Below are 17,442 nucleotides of genomic sequence, written 5' to 3' on the forward strand. Positions count from 1 at the left end.
CTTCATAGATCCTTTATAGTTGATCTGAGTGTTTATAGTACTCAGAATAATTTGTTTCTTCACAATTATTCATTGAACAATATTGCTGTAAAATATTTGTACAAATATAACATATACATGCATACATACATATGTACACCTCCAAAAATAGCAAAAAAAACCAAAACAGTGTGCCAAAAGGAACTCCCTTAGAAAAACATCTTATGGCATCGGATAAGGGAGAGCTCCCTAACGTGCCAGGGATGGGAAAAAAAGAGAGAGCAAGAGCAAAAGTTTAAGTTCTGTGATATTTGGTCTAAAACAACAATTAATTCAGCTGGTGAATCATTGTGGCCCCCATATGGATCTTTAAAAGATTTAAAGCTTATTATGAGAGACAGAAGCCCCAAATGATCCTGCCACAAAATTCAGTCATCTGGTGGCATTAGCCCAGTCTTTCCCCCAATTCCTTCTCTGCCCCCTTACCCTGCTTACCCTCTTCTTCCTCACTCATTTGGCCTGCTACCTTTTTGATGTAGCCTCCGGATTTCCAGCCTACCTTAACCCCTTCTCCAGTTCCCTTACTTCCCTCAGCTCCTTCTCCCTTAACTAATTACCTTTCCTTGCTTGCTGGAAATAGCTATAGTACAATTCCTAAGAAGAGAGGTGGGAACAGCTGTGGATTTCAAAGATAGCTTTTCTTTTTCCTAGACTCCAACTTCTCTCCAGGTGTTTTTTTTTTTATCCCCCCTTTCCAACCAGTTTTAGAAGTTAAGTATCTACCCTTTCTACTGATAAGATAGAGTTAACAAATGCTGATTGACTAAGTGAAGCTGAGTGTAGAAAGGAATTTTGTTTTAACTTACAGAAGCAGCAACTTGAGGGTAGGTTTCCTTCCTACTTTTGAGACTGGAACTTTAATTGGGAAATTATCTTGAATACCAAGGGCTGTAAATTCAGATGTGATTGGAGCCCCAAACTCAAATTTGTAGATTATGTTCAATTTGAATATTGAGAACTGTCTGGCCTCTTGGCCACCAAAACTGGATTTTAAATGTTAACCCTTTCCTGGTTCATGAAAAAGGGAAGCTAATTTAAGGAAGGGACTTTGAAATTCATGAAATTTATTGTTTTAAGAGATTTTTTTTGTTCTTTCAGAACCTGAAGTCCTGATCTCAGTTATCCACCTAACCCCACATTAGCCTTAGAGTTGGAGACACATTCCCTTGAAAAGGAAGCCTCTAAATTTTAAATGTTGTTGGGAGTTACAGGGTAACCTCAGCATTTAAGTTGTTCTCTAGCATGGCTTCCCAGGGTTCCTTTTCTTTTTTGTAGAACAACTCCTTTCTTCTTACATCTAAATCTCCTTGTAAATAGAATAGGAGGAGCTCCTTATGCAAATTTAGGGCTACAATTCCTCCCTGTCTGAAGGCATTTCAGTGTCCTACAATTGCTCATCCAATATCTGACATTATGGGAGAGTGTTTAAAACTGAAAAAGTAAATTTTTATTATTAAGGTACACTTTGATCAACGTTTTTCCCTAGTGGTCTTATGAATGTTACTCTGGTAAGAACTATTTGTAGAAGAAATGTTCAGAATTTGAAAACACAACTCTCTTGATTTGGAACAAAATATTAGCTGTCTCCAGATGCTGAAAAGTGAAGAGTAAATAGAGAAAATATTAAGCGTGGTTTAATTTGGAAAAATGTTTTGAGTTGGTCTTTATAAAGGACATGCCGGACCTCAAGTGGAAATTGAGCAGTCAAGTCTTTTACAAGCTGCTAGCTAAGACTTAGAGAGCTTAGAACCCCACTCCTGTGCCTCGGTAGGGATGTAAGTCACTGCAGGCCTCCTAAAGGTTTTTGTAATTACTAAGAACATCTTAGTGGATTTTTGAGTGGTTTATCCCAGGTAGTGCAAGTTTCATTCCCCTTCTGGGGCAATGAGAGAAGGGATTTAATCTCCTAAAAAATACCTGAATTGTGATCAATCAAACAATGTGTTTAATAATGATAGTCTTTTGGTTTAATTTTTTTTGGGGGGCAATTAGGGTTAAGAGACTTGCTAAGTGTCAAGTGTCTGTGGCTAGATTTGAACTCAGGTCTTCCTGACTCCAGCATCAGTGCTCTATCTATTACACCACCTAGCAAAATAGATTTACCTATTTACCTAATGTATAGGTAAATTACCTACACAACTAGGAAAGTAAAGATTTGAGTAAGTCACTGGGTTTGTTTAACATCAGTATGTGTGCTAAAATTATAAAGAGAAATTCAGTGGAGTGAAATCTCAGTGAGTCTGAGATATGGTTGAATGTGATGAATGTAGGAAATGAGTTAGCAAAATGAATATTTAAGAGAGAATATCAAAGAAATAAGGAAGGTTTGGTTTTCCAGACCCCTGGAGGGATATACATGTGTTTATGTGTGTATACACACACACACACACACACACACACACATATATATATATATATATATATGTTTATATATATGTTTATGTATATATATGGAGAGAGGGAGGGAGAGAGAGAGAGAGAGAGAGAGAGAGAGAGAGAGAGAGAGAGAGAGAGAGAGAGAGAGAGATCAAAGAAGAAAATGTAAGCATGTTGAGAAAAGTTTAAAGACATTTTTTGAAAGAAGAATGATATGGGAAATTTCAGGTGTCTTTTTTTATTTGGCAGCTGGAAGTTCCTGAGCTCCAAATCAGGGGATGGGAACGTGAAGCTGTCAAGTGAGAAGGTAATGACAAGAATTTGGTCAGGATATTTGAGTATTTTGAAGAAAAATAATAAAAATTATATGGAACTAGGGATCTCAACACATACCTTTAAGAATGAGCTAAGTGATAACAGTAAGTTCTCAGTCTAGAAGCTTTGACACAAATGTGTGAGATTTCACATGTTGCCATCAGCAGTTATAAAACCCAGATTTGATTTGGTCAAAAGATGTCATGAAATTGAATCAGAATGTGATTTTTAATGATGCTCTCCCATTAGGAGAATTACGGTAGATTAGAGCTTAAAAAGTAGGGAATGGCACTTTTAATTTTTGACAGTGGATTAGCTGAAAAACTGTAGGCCTTAGGAAGTGCTTGAAATAATTAGTCCTTGTAAAGAATAGTGCTTACTAATTGAAATTATTACTTAGACATTCTCTATGATAACATTTGGGAAAATAGATTCAGGTGTAATTGACTGAATTCTGGTTTCATTTTAAGTGGGATATTTGTGATCAAGTGGACATTGATTCTCCTGCTTTATAGATTTAATTGTTTAAAACTGATGTATCTTTTAAAAAAGGACTTAGCAATATATCAGATAGTAAGATTTTACCAATCATGCTAACAGTTTGAAGTAACTAGTTTGAGAAATAACGCTGAGTACTGAACTTAGGCAACAGACTAACATATAATCAGTGTCAATAGTTTAAGAACTTGAGATCTAGCTTCATAATCAGGTTACAATTCAGTGACTTACTTTTACTTGGGGACCAGAATCTAAAGAGAGAAGATTCAATTCATTTCCCTACCCATTATACAGCCCTTCCCTAAGAATTTTCTGAAACGTTGACTTCTTAGTCTATTTCAAGGAAAGTTAGATAAGCATCTGGTAGTCATGCACACTCACCTTTCAGGATCATTGGTAAGAAGCTCTTGTCCATAGAGTGAGAAATTTTAACAGTAGTGGCTTATGATCCTTAGGCTAGTCAATTTTGAAGCCAACCCAGTAATAACAGTTGTCACTTCAAACTCGTAAAGCTGTATATGTACTTCCTAGTGTTGTTCATGTTTGATTAAGTACATTAGTAACACCGGCAGAGTTAGAAAACTAACTCCTCTTGTAATTTAGATACTGTTAGGTTATAGACTCAGCTGTTAAAGAGTTGTCTAAAAACGGCTATTTCTATGAGTATATTTCATTTCATTCACTTTATAATCATGGTTTCCAAAAATTCTTTACATTTTACCTGATAAAATGTTTAAGACTTGCTATTTGGATAAAGTTATAAGCTTGTTTCAGTGCTGGTGGTGATGTGGTATTAAGTCCTGTAATCTCAAAACCTGAGATCTGAGAGATACACAGGTGGAAGAGCTAGATTTACACCTAGGTAGAATGAAACAGTTTATGAATCAGAGATTCACAGGTGGAAACCAGGAAGGAGGGGTCTAGGTGGCCCAACCAGGATCTATTATTTTGTTGGGTATTTGACTTTGGAGAAACAAGAGTATAATAATGATGTCTTACTCATTCTGTTCTATGGGACACAGGCAGATTTAGTGATTTTTTAAAAATTAATTTATTTTTAGTTTTTAACATTCACTTCCATAACCTTTTGGATTTTAAATTTTGTCCACCTCCCTCCCCTCCCCATTTCCCAAGATGGCATGCAATCTGATAAAGGCTCTACATATACATTCATATTAAACATATTTTCACATTAGTCGTGTTGTAAAGAAGAATTAGAAACAATGGGAGGAAACTTGACAAAGAAGAAACGCTCCCCCCCCCAAAAAAAAGAGAGCAAATAGTATGCTTCGATCTGCATTCAAACTCCATTGTTCTTTCTCCGGATGTGAATAGCATTTTCCATCACAAGTCTTTTGGAGTGGTCTTTGATCCTTGCGTTGTTGAAAAGAGCGATTTCTTTTCTTGCCATGGGCTTTTATTCCTATTCAAATCTGGAAAAGGGTGGGGGAGGAGCTGAGAAGAAGACTCATTTCTTTTCACTCTGTTTAGGACCAGGAGGTCCATTGACCCACTTTGCATTTCTAGGCAACTGTATTCCACACTACCATTTTATTGGCCCCCAGGAAAGAGCCTCTTGTGGCCTGCAAAGCCCTGAGATCAGGCCCAGGCTAAAGACAGTGGATTGTTCTACATCCATAAACTAATCTAATAGAGTTGTTGATAATGAACAAGAAAAATAGACATGGACATCAGTTATAACATTCTACAACACTGTAGTTGATCTCATGGAAGGAGAACACCTTAAAACCAACTGAAATGTGTATCCTTTTCAAAGGGTTCACTCCTCTCTCCCCAGCAATATAACAGTCTTTCCTTCATCTCTCTTGTCACTCAGAAACATCCTGGCTTTGCCTAGTGGAACTCACTCAGAGTTTGTCCTGTTGCGTTAAAGAAAATTAATTTTGATGCTGTATCACTTGATTATTAATAATAATTTGTAATATTTCCTTCTGGGTTGAAAGGCCATTTCTTCACTAGCTTGACAGCCCGTTCTAGCTGAGGAATGTCATCCCATTGCAGCCCCTCCCAAGGCCTGGGCTTTCCCCTGTCAACAAAAGCCAATGTGGGCTAGTCCACAATAGTAGCAGTGACCGGGGGAGAAAAGGTGGGGGGTGAAGAATCCTCAGTCTTTGCATCAAAGTTTAGAGTGACCTGGTTACAAAGGAGAAATTTAGCCAGAGAAGCCCTGAATAGAATGGTTTCCCTTGCCCAGATTGCTAGAGGCTTCTTGAATGTTAGCTTACACCCACCAGAATGAAGTGTGAACTCTCAGCCCAACTCCTTCTTAAAAATCCAACAATCATGGTTGGTTTCCATTTTCCAGGGGGGTCCTAGTAATTTGCTGTTAGGAAGGCAGATATAAAAGAGCCGAGACCCTCCTTGCTCCCATGGCATCTTTGGTCAAAGAGAGAGACCACTGATGTCAATTTCTTGATTATTTGCTGGGGACCCTGAAGGGATTGTACTGTAGTTGCAGAAACCAAAAAGTTGGTCTCAGCACCCAAAGTTTGTGAGGTGCTGTGTAGAGTATCCCGGTGTTTCACTGCCTTTTGTTCTTCCTTCTACAGAATGGCCCTGGCCAAGAGGGAGCTAGATGAGCTGAAGCCATGGATTGAGAAGACAGGGAAAAGGGTGTTGGGTTTCTCAGAGCCCACAGTGGTCCTGGCAGCATTAAATCGTGCAGGAAAGGGCATGGATAAGAAGACAACAGCTGATCACCTGAAGCCTTTTCTTAATGATTCTATCTTCCAGTTCATTGAAAAACTGAGATAATGGAACAGGGCCATAGTTCTGAGCATTCCAAGTCTAGAAGTGACAGCAGTTGAAAACAAGAACTGAAGGAGGTATTTGGTGACGACTCAGAGATATCTATGGAGTCATGAGGGGTGAAGAAGAGGTATATACCAAGGTCTGACGAGTTGGAAGAGCAGCCAGAGTTAATTCCTGGACTACCATCTGAGAACCCAGGCATGTTAACTAAATTGCAGATCAAACAAATGATGGAGGCAGTCACTGAGCAGATTGAGGAAAGGAAAAAACAGCTGAGCTTCATTAGACCTCCCACCACTCAACAAAAGACTGCTTCCTCCTCACAATCACAGTGGCTACTAATTGGCAATACTATTTCAGCCTTCTAAGGCTGCCACCTAGGTGAATGATGCCATTGAAAAGGCTCAGAAAGCAGCTAATTACAAGCCCTCATCCAGGCTCAGCAGACACTGAAAGCCAGGACTTACTGGCAATGCTAACATGGTTGGATTGACTAACCTTCATGCTATGGGCATTGCTCCTTCAAAGGTGGAGCTGAAAAACAAGACAAAGCCTATACCCCTGACCCTGGATGAACAAGGCAGCATAGTAGATGCTATAGGCAAAGAGATTGAGTTGACACACCGAATGCCAATGTTAAAGGCCAACATTCAGGCTGTGAAGCAGCAACAGTTCAAACAGAAGCTCAAAAAGAAGCTATTGGAAGAAACAGAATCCAACATAGTTTTTGATTCCGTTGTACCTTCCCAGCACCATTAAATTCCATGACAAGGGCAAATTTGAAAAGATTACCGAGAGACTACAGACAAAGGCTCAGGTAGAGAAACTACAGGAAGAGATCTCACAGGCAGCCAAAAACATTGGCATTCACACTTCAACCAGACTGGCACTCATTGCTCCAAAACAGGAACTCAAAAAAGGAAAGGCTCCTGATATTGAGTAGTGGGACTCCTACATTGCCCCCAGTGGATTTGACCCTAGTGGGGAAGCTCTCAAGGAAGAGAATTATTTTGGGATCACAAACTTTGTAGAGCATCCAGCACAGCTAACCCCTCCAGTGGACAGTGACAAGCCAGTGATGGTGGAAGTGTATCTCACCAGGAAGGAGCAGAAGAAACTTAGAAGACGCATCCATAGGACAGCTCAGAGGGAGCTACAAGAGAAAGTCAGGCTGGGTTTGATGCCTCCTCCTGAACACAAAGTGACAATTTCCAATTTGGTGAGAACATTAGGCTCTGAAGCTATTCAAGATCCACCAAAAGTGGAAGCCCATATCAGAGCCCAGATGGCAAAAAGACAGAAAGTACATGAAGAAGCAAATGCTGCCCCAAAACTAACAGCAGAAGAGAGAAGGGTCAAGAAAATCAAAAAGCTAAAGGAAGACATTTCACAGGGGGTACACATATCTGTATATAGAGTTCAAAATTTGAGTAACCCATCCAAGAAGTTCCAGATTGAGGCCAATGCTGGGCAGCTGTACCTTTCAGGGGTGGTGGTGGTAGAAGGGGGCCCTAAGGCACAGAAAAAATTCAAGTGTCTTATGATGCACAGGATAAAATGGGATGAAAAGACATCTAACCCAAAAGGGGATGCTGATGATTCCATGGAAAAAAAAATCAACATGTGTACATTGATGTGGGAGGGCACAGCCAAAGATGGGAGCTGTGGAGAAATGAAGTTCAAACAGTGCCCCACAGAGAACATGGCCAGGGAGCATTTCAAACAGTATGGGGCTGAACATTACTGGGACCTTACCCTGAAGTGAAACAAGTTTCATAATACAATTCTGGGGTGAAGTCTTTGGGGGTTGTGACCAACTGAGATCTCCACTCATTCCTCTCCACTGTCTTTATGCCTCCAGCCTCCCTTTATTCCTCCACCCCAATCCGTGTGTGTGTGTGTGTATGCATGTATTTGTGTATCCATGTGTGCACATGTGAGTATGTGCATTTGTGAGAGAAAGTTCCAAAAATGGTATCAGGAAGAACTATGAGAGAATTGCCCTGTTCCCTAGTCATCCTAGTGCTGCCTTCATTTCTCTTTCTGTGTATATGATTAAGAATTTTTTTTTTGTCATTGGATGGATTTGTTTATTGCTCATTTGAATGACTGTGTCTCAGAAAAATAAAAGTATTGAGTTCAAAGCATCATTGGGAGCTCAGGGAGTACTGTGCTTCAGAGCTGGTATGTCACTTTGGTTCCCATCAGAGGCAGGCCAGGAACTCTGCTGGGTGGCCAGCAGGGGCGAGGAAGAAAGTCTTTATATACTCTACTTCTCAATTCCCTGTGAAATATGCAGCGGTGGGTTTGGACTGGATACGATGGGGAGGAGGAGGAAAAGGAGGAGGAAGAAGAGAAAGAGGCCTCTTAATCAAACAGTTTGGTCTCTGGGAAGCTGCTGACCACCAGGCTTTCCTTTGCATCACAGCTGGCTTTGAAAGTGCCTGGTCTTGAAGCTGCTGAATGAGTTCCTCCAAGTATACTTTGAACAGAGGGACAGGGTCTTTTTCTTCCAGGAGCCTTTGTTTTTCCACTGTTTCCTCTAATGTCAGCCCAACACATTCACCTCTTCTCGGATCACAAACTCCTGGTACTTGTTGTAAATAGATTCTCTCTTCTCTGGATCATTTGGGTGGAGCTGAGAGTCCCTCCAGACAAGACACAATAGCATTCTTCATTTCAAATCCATCCCAAACTTGGAGCACAGATCCTCCTCTGGAGTCTTGAGGATATAGAAATCAAATCCATAGGCTTCATCAATTAGATCCAGAGCTCTCTGGTCACCATTGCTTTGAATTTCTTGTCTAAGATCTCATTGTAAAGGTCTCATTCATACAGATGGGGCTTCCAAAGTCTTTCTCACGCACCTTGAACGCTTGTCGTTGTTGGTATATCTATAAACACGGATTCAGCCCTCACCACCCTAGAGAACCATCTGGGATTCAGAGGGAAAGTAGAGTGGGATGGGAGCATGCTGGACAAACTCATGTTGTCCATTTTTTGGATTTATCTTATACTTCACCCCATTAGGTTTATGATGGACTGCTGTGGGTGTTCCTTCATTTTGTGATAACTTGAGGCAGTGTTCAAACAGGTGAGAGTAAATCCCCTGCCTCAGCTTCAAGGTTTCCCAGAGTTTAGCAGGGTACTTGTGCAGCCACATTAACAGGGAGAGTTACAACACAGGGAGAGAGCTTTGAGTCCCTGGCTTAGTACTCTTAACCTTCCCCCCCCACCTGGTTTCTTCAGCCTAGGGTTGTCCTCACATCAGCTCAGAAGTGAGAAGACAACACCCTGGACGCCATCTTCAATCGATTAGAATTAATCGACCCCCATTCAATTAAGAATTATTTTTAAACCAACCTCAGCTTACACTCCTTCCCCCAAGAGGAGGAATTGAGAACTCAGTTTGCCTCCTCATTAAATGCCCACCAACCAGGGTTGCCATTCACTTGTCAAAGGAGGTCCCAGTAATTTTCTGGGTCCTAATACAGGACCCAATTAACCTGAGATCCTCCCTTTATGTCTTTGATCACTCAGAGAGAGCACTGACCTCAATTTATCAATTATTTGTTGGCCTATATTAATAAATTGATTTTCATACTCAGAACTTTGTCTCTTGGAATTTTATTTGCCATATATAGTGATCAGATATCTAACCTTTGATCCTTGACTCCTCCAAACTGTCAGCATTCACATAGCAATACTGCTGCAATTAACTAGCATTCATTTAGTACTTTACATTTGGCAAAGCACTTTCTATATGCTAAATCATCTGCTCCTTACAACACTGTGAGATATATGTTCTTATTGTCACTTTATAAATGAAGAAAGTAGGGCATAGAGAAGTTAAGTGACTTGCCTTGGTCACAGAGCTAGTAGGGAGTTTGAGGTAGTATTCAAATTCAAGTCTGTCTCCAAGACCTGTGCACTATCCACTGTGCTACCTAGTCTATATACGTGTGTATATATGTTTACCTATACCTATATATATAGATTGTCAAAATATTTTGAAGGTACCCTGTTTCCTAGAGCTAAGGCCCAGCAAACAGGCTGTGTCCTGAGCTTGGCATAACAACAATCCTTTGTGTTCTGGATGTTCTTACCTTCTGGCAAAGAGCATTACTTTGACCACAACCAGGTGTTCACTGAGGGATTTGTGCCCCCCCCATTTTCCAGGGACCTTAGAGCCAATACGGTGCAGTCTACAGCCATCTATCACCTTCTTGACACGTTCACAATCCCTGTTCCTCATATCTGCCAAATGAACTGAAATAGGTACTGAACTCCTATTCCTGCTAGTTGTGTACCCCACCCTCCCCCATTCTGACAGACACCTTGGAGACTGTTCCCACAGGACCCAGGAATGCCACAGGAGCCTGCCCTGGAAACAGCAACTCAAGATTTGAGAATGATTATGTCATAGTCCAGCCTACTTGTGGTTTTTGATGTATACTTTTAAAGCACTACCTTGCCCCATCATGTTAAGCCCTTTCTCAGGAGGGGTGGCTTCTGTTTGCAATCCTCGTTTTCCTCACTCTGAAATTAAACTTTTGTTTGTATCCTGATTCTCCTGTCCCTAGCTGTTCAGCTCTAGCCATTACCAGGTTAAAGGCTGGTTTCTATCTGGTTGACAAGAAATAGATGTATAGATATAGTGTCCATTTATAAGAATTCTACAAGGAGCCCATCAAAAATCTCTACTACCATAGGAAAGCATCTTGAGCACTCCAGAAAAAAAAAAGACCTTCCAGGGTCTACACGTTATGAATTTTCTTAGAGGAAAGGGTATGAGTTGCTGAGTGTTGAAGGTGCCAAATATCTGAAAGAAAGATTATATTTTAGTAGACATTGTAAGGCTCTTTATTGATGTGCCATTCCTAAGTGTGAAGTCAGTGGTATAACTACAAAAAGAGAGCTATGAACAAAAATTAAAATTAATGCAACTCCTAGAAGAAGTAAAATAAATCAAATAAAGTTTTGTTTTGCAATTAACTGGAGGCATCTAGGTAGTTCAGTGGATAGAATGCTAGGCCTGGAGTTAGTCTGGTCTCAGACTTTTGCCCTGGGTCACACAATTAGAAAGTCATTTAATCTTTGCTTGCCTCAATATCCAATTAGGATGCTGATAGCATTACAGTGGCAAATATTCCAGTGTCTTTGCCAAGAAAACTCCATGGACAGTACTGGTATGCTATGGTCCATAGGGTCACAAAGAGTTGGACATGACTGAACAATAAAAAAATACAATTAATACAACTACATATTGACCTAAAAGAGTTGTTGATACCAAAAAAGAGAAATGGACATGGACATCGATTATAATATTCTATAACACTGAGCTGATCTCATGGAATGAGAAACCACCAGAACCATCTGAAATATGTGTCCTCTTTCAAAGGGTTCACTTCTCCCTCCCCAGCAATATAACAGAACGACTTTTCCTTCATCTCTCTTGTCATCCAGAGACATCATGGCCCATGCTAATGGAACTCATTCAGAGTTTATCCTGTTTCATTAAGGAAATTTAATTTTAATGCTGTATCATTTTATTATTAATATTAATTTGTAATATTTCCTTCTTTGTTTTCAAGGACATCTCATCTGCTAGCTTAAAGAGAAACTCTTTCTGGCCCATTTTAGCTGAGGAATGCCATCCTATTCCAGCCCCTCCCAAGGCCTGGGCTTTCCCCTGTCAACAAAAGCCAACCTGAGCTAGTCCATACTACTGGCAGTGACTCAGGCATCCTTGCTCACTTCATCAAAGTTTGGGGTGACCTGTCCAGAAGAATTCTGAATAAAATGGTCTCCTTCACCCAGATTGCTAGAGGCTTCTTGAATGTCAGTTTATGCCCCTCCCCCCCACCAGGAGGAGGTGTGAACTCTCAGCCCACCTCCTCCTTAAATTTAAATAGCCACCAATCAGGGTTGGTTTCCATTTGTCAGGGGAGGTCTCAGTAATTTTCTGTTAGGAAGGCAGACATAAAAGAGCCTGAGACCCTACCTGCTTCCTTGACATCTTTTGTCCCAGAGAGACCACTGACCTCAATTTCTTGATTATTTGCTGGGGACCCTAAGGAACTGGAATAAGAGGTGCCCACTTCAGATCCTTATCAGAAACCTGCCTTCTATTTTAGGGGGTTCAAGTGGAAAAATTTGTCCATAAAGTGAGAGCTTCCTTTTTGGAAATCTCTTCTCCTGAATTTTGTTCCATGTATTTAAATTCATGATTTTGTGACTATTATTATAATGCCTCTAAATTTTCTTGTAGTGTAAAATTTGGGAAACCACTGTATCAGAAGCTGCTTTCCTAACAGTATATCTATTTCATCTGGATGTTGTTAAATCATGAACTGAATTTTGAAAGGAAGGTGAAAAATATTTGAGAACTATCATCTTATTTTATCAGCCCTGCTGATCATATGTTGCGATATTCTAAAGTACTGTAGTTTAAGGGTATTTTTTTTTGTTTTTTAGTCAGTTGGGGTTAAGTGACTTGCCCAGGGTCACACAGCCAGTAAGTGTCAAGTGGTTAGTCTGAGGCCAGATTCGAACTCAGGTCCTCCTGACTCCAGGGCCGATGCTCTATCCACTGTGCCACCTAGCTGCCCCAGTACTGTAGTTTAAGAAACTGGTGGCTTCTGGGTTTGCCTATAGTAGAGAAGAAGTTTCATCTGAAATCAGTTATGAAAATTGTGAAGATATTAGTTAGGTTATCAAGGGTTATTATGATAAGGTTAAAAACCTATGAAGCATTTAACTGATTATATTTTAAAAGGAAGAATTGATAATTGATTACTGTGTAGGAAAAGGTACAAGAAAAAGACCTTTTCAAAAATCCTTATTTGTAAACTTACAAAGTTTTTTGGGCACCATACAGTCACAAACTCTTATCACCCCTATTTTGTGAAGTTCCTAAACTATGAATTAGTTCACTGAGTAAACAGAATCCCCTCCTCCATTAAAAACATTCCTTGTAAAAATGGGGGTGACATTTTCAAGCCTTCTTATAATGTAGAGTAAGTTTCATCTAAGGTGATTTGCCTACACCTAGAATAGTATGTACTGAAGTTACATTTCCTTGGCCAACTTAGTCTTAATGAGTTTCAATCTTACAAAGTTTATTTTGTCGTAGGAGTTAATGTACCTTAAAGACTACCATGTGGGATAACAACAATAATGTCAGCTTCTGACAGCAGATTGGAATGTAGAAAAAACATCAAAGAATTGAAAGAACAAAAATGGCACACTTGGGCTGAGATCCTTCAACAGGCTCAAGCAGATTTATGGAAAGAAGAAAGGCCCAAATAACTGAAGTGACTTCCAGGAGAGAAAATGAGGATGTTAGCCCATGTGAGTGAGCAAGTTGAACAACTCTCCCAGGAACATTCTGTGAAGAGAAAAAGGAAAAAGAAAAAACATTCCAAAAAAAGTTAAGAAAGAGAAGAAAAAAGACAGAAATGGATATATGAAAAAAATGAGTCATCTGATAACTCATTGAGTTCTGAAGATGAATGGGTGAAGCAATTCCATTGCAGGCAACTTCCATAGAAAAAGCCTGGAAATTGAAGAAGGAAGAGTCAGATAAAACAGAAGAGTCCCACATTGTTCAGAGAGATGAATGTATGACTTTCAATTTTATGTTTACGAAAACTGTATCCTCAGTCAAAACTGAAAAAAAGACAGCAAAGAAAACAGAGCAAGAGAAAGCCCAGGCTGTCGAGCAGTATATACTGTCTGAAAGAGAGCTGAACCCCTATTGGAAAGATGGTGGAACAGGCCTACCACCAGAAGATCGTAATTCATTATCAGTTGCTCAAGTTTCAGTGATAGCAGATGGTGGATTAAGGTGGTTTAAAAAGTCTTATCAAAGAATGAAAGAAGAAGCTGAGAAACAAAATCGAAATTTTAAGGATCTTGTAGCAGAGAGATACAGATCAATAGAGACAGTTCAGTTGAGCTTAGAAGAAGCTAAAAAAGCAGCATCACAAAGGGACAACTATGGAAGAGAATGGTGGAAAAAATCAAGATACTCAGAGCAGAGTGGTCATGAACATAAAAAGCAAAACACAGAGGAACATATTATAGGTGGTAACAACAGGGAAACTTGTGATCAATTATCTACTGAAGATAAATCTAGAGCAGATGAAAGAGACAATAGGTCACAATTTCTAGAATCGGACAGAAATGAACCCCATCTACTGAGAAAAGATTATGATTCAAGAAAAAAAAACCATGATTTTTCTTTACTTGGACATTTCAAACATAACTTCTTGAGACCTTCTGATGATAAGTTATGTCAGAGTAGAGATTCTGAACCACCTAGCTCCTCAGCATTATTAGGTCAAAACTCTGTGAGTCTTAGTTTTCTAAAACCTGATGAAAGCACTAAACAAATTTCATTACCCTGGAGCCATGAAAAGAGGGGAGGAGAGAAACCAAATTCAGATAAAAAATTACTTAAACCTAATAGAAGTATTGCTGATATTCAAGAAATTTCAAAGACAATGAGAGAAAAATCACAGGAAGAAAATCCAGGCTCTCCCCCTCAGCAAGGAGAATTTCTACAGGAAACTAAGACTTCATTTTCTGGATATAATTCAGAAGATGGACCTACCCACTTTCTAAGCAAAGATGAGATGAATAAACTTGGAGCCAAGATTCTCAAGGCAGAATTAACGTGAAACATCAACTTAGCAGGACAACTTAAAGCACAGCTTGACAAAGCACACCAATTCAAAGAAATAGATATCTGAGAGTCAAGAAAATCTCAGATGAAGAGTGAAAGCTTGCAGGAATAACAAGCGATAATCCTTGTCAGAACAGATCATTCAGGAAAAGTATGGCCTGTCAGTGCACCAGGAGTACCTGGAACTCAAGGAAGGGAGAAGGAAAAAGCAGATAACACCCCACCTAGATAAAGAGTGGGTGACCTACTTTCATGATCATGATGATGATGACTTAAGCGTAAAGGATTTGGTTAAAAATATAAAGATGGGAAGAGCAGATCAAAACAGAGTTTCATGAAGATGGCATCTAATCTTACCAAAAAAACTGACCAAGGATATTATACTTTGGATAACATGTTTGTTTCAAAAGCAGCCTAGAAGGCATGGTTTGGTGGTGATGGGGAGAAGCAGAAGATAAAAGCAATCTCAGAGCATCAGAAGCTTGATGCACAAATGGAGAAGTGTCCATATTATTTCAATAGTTCTTAGCTTCCTGAGCACTTCATAATTGCAATAGGTGTGAAGGTTTACTTATGCTTACCCAAATGTCAGTCACTTACTGAAGGACATTGCCTGATAGCCCCACTGCAGCACCATACAGCAGCTACTGGACTGGATGAAGATATTTGAGAAGAAATCTGGCATATCCAAAAGGCATTGGTGAGGATGTTTGAGGATAAAGGACTAGAATGTATCTTTTTAGAAACAAATATGAGCATGAACAAACAATATCACATGGTTTATGAGGGCATTTCTCTCCCAAAAGAAGTAGGAGATATGGTTCCCATCTACTTTAAGAAAGCTATAATGGAATCTGATGAAAAGTAGTCCATGAACAAAAAACTAATTGATGTGTCTTCAAGAGATATCTGGAAGTCTGTGCCCAGAAGACTGCCTTACTTCTCTGTGGATTTTGGCCTTCAAGGGGGTTTTGCCCATGTCATTGAAGACTGGAAGAAGTTTCTTCACTACTTTGGAAAGGAAATTATTGGTGGAATGCTGGATGTAGAACCAAGACTTTAGAGGAAGGGAATCCAAGAGAAATTTGATAACCAAAGGAAGAAAGTGCTGCAGTTTGCTCAGTGGTGGAAACCATGCAACTTTACCAAAAGTAAATGACTGTGGGAAGAGGGAGTTTAATTAACCAGAACCTTTTCAGTGCCTCCAGTGACACTGCCATTTTCTCTTGACTCTCCAAATTTAAATGACCAACCCTTCAGTCACAAAGAAGCAGAATAATGTCAGCAGACCTAGGGATGAGACATGGCAAAGATTGTCAGCCACCTCCTAACAATCCCTGGTTTATGCAGTTTCTTCAGTCCCTGATCCTGTGCTCAAAGAGACTGAGTTTATTGAGAAGACTACTGCCTGTACTTTTTCCTGGTGAGGACATTATATCATCCTTATGCTCTACTTCAGAAGTAAGAAAGCAACTTATAATTTTCATATTAATCAATATAATGTGTAATGAATATACTAATAATTTAGTTTTCTCAAGAGCTGCCTCTCTGGCTTGAGAGTCAGAGTGCACAAAGAAGTTTACTTAGACTGATTAATCAAAACTCTGAAAATGCTCACAATCACTGGCCCTTAAATGAAGTGAATCAAAGATTGTAGAACCTGTTTCCATCATAGAACTATGGTTCTGTACTTTAGGGGAGCTGGTCACAACCCCCAAAGACTTCACTACAGAATTGTATTATGAGACTTGTTTCTCATGGGAAACCTCTGATTATTTGTAATCCACCGTTCCCCTCCTTCCCCAGTTGTGATTTAAATATATAACCTGTTCTTTTACTTCAGCTAAAAGAACATTTCTCACTCTGAAATTAAACAACTATTTGATTACTGGCACTTTGTCTCTGGCCTGCTGTGTCATCATTCTCAGGTTAGAGACTGACTCAGTCAAAATCCTGTTAACAGAAGAAACTTCCGAAGGAAACAAATCACTGATGTAAAGAGAAGCCTGGGAGCTCCTGATTCTAGGTTACCATGACTCCTGGCTCAGAGTAGCAACTCAAGTGCTGATTTAAAGAAAAGATCATAATTTATACTAGTGACACATGTCACTCATTTAGCATGTTTAAGAAGAATGTATCCACATGTACAAATGAAAAATTAAAGGCTGATAATGAAATTAAAAAAAAAAGTTGACTGCTAGTCTGCAAAGAGCTGCCAATTTCCTCTAAGAGGTTAGGTTTGAGTAAACTTTTCCCTGTTCATCATTTATGGGATATTACAGATAACAATTATTCTATTGATTGTTTTTTACAACACAATGAGTTAAGATTTTAGGAGAAGATGACAAATAAAAAGAAATGGATCAGTAATTTTAAAGGTCTGGTACATTTTATTGATAAACTACTTTATTATAACATGAAAATAATGTATATCCAGCCCTAAGCATGATTGATGAAATTTCTTGCTCAGTGGTGGAAACCATGCAACTTTACCAAAAGTAAATGACTGTGGGAAGAGGGAGTTTAATTAACCAGAACCTTTTCAGTGCCTCCAGTGACACTGCCATTTTCTCCTGACTCTCCCAAACTTAAATGACCAACCCTTCAGTCACAAAGAAGCAGAATAATGTCAGCAGACGTGGCAAAGATTGTCGGTTAAATCTTATTTAGGACTGTAATTGATACTATTCGAGTCTGATTCCAGTTATGATTGTCAAGAAATGCTATTGAGGCAATGATCCATAATACCAGCA

General features: G+C 39.4%; 3 pseudogenes; 2 read left to right on the plus strand and 1 right to left on the minus strand.

The window, feature by feature from the left end:
- Nucleotides 1–5,799: 5,799 nt before the first annotated feature.
- Nucleotides 5,800–7,765, plus strand: LOC110202067 (U4/U6 small nuclear ribonucleoprotein Prp3 pseudogene; annotated as a pseudogene).
- A 511-nt stretch (nt 7,766–8,276) lies between these two features.
- LOC110202066 (large ribosomal subunit protein bL28m pseudogene) lies at nt 8,277–9,163 on the minus strand (annotated as a pseudogene).
- A 4,351-nt stretch (nt 9,164–13,514) lies between these two features.
- Nucleotides 13,515–15,848, plus strand: LOC110202065 (CWF19-like protein 2 pseudogene; annotated as a pseudogene).
- The last annotated feature ends 1,594 nt before the right edge of the window (nt 15,849–17,442 follow it).

Source organism: Phascolarctos cinereus, unplaced genomic scaffold (assembly GCF_003287225.1).
Source record: "Phascolarctos cinereus isolate Bilbo 61053 unplaced genomic scaffold, phaCin_HiC Scaffold_4;HRSCAF=312, whole genome shotgun sequence".
NCBI lineage: Eukaryota > Metazoa > Chordata > Mammalia > Diprotodontia > Phascolarctidae > Phascolarctos > Phascolarctos cinereus.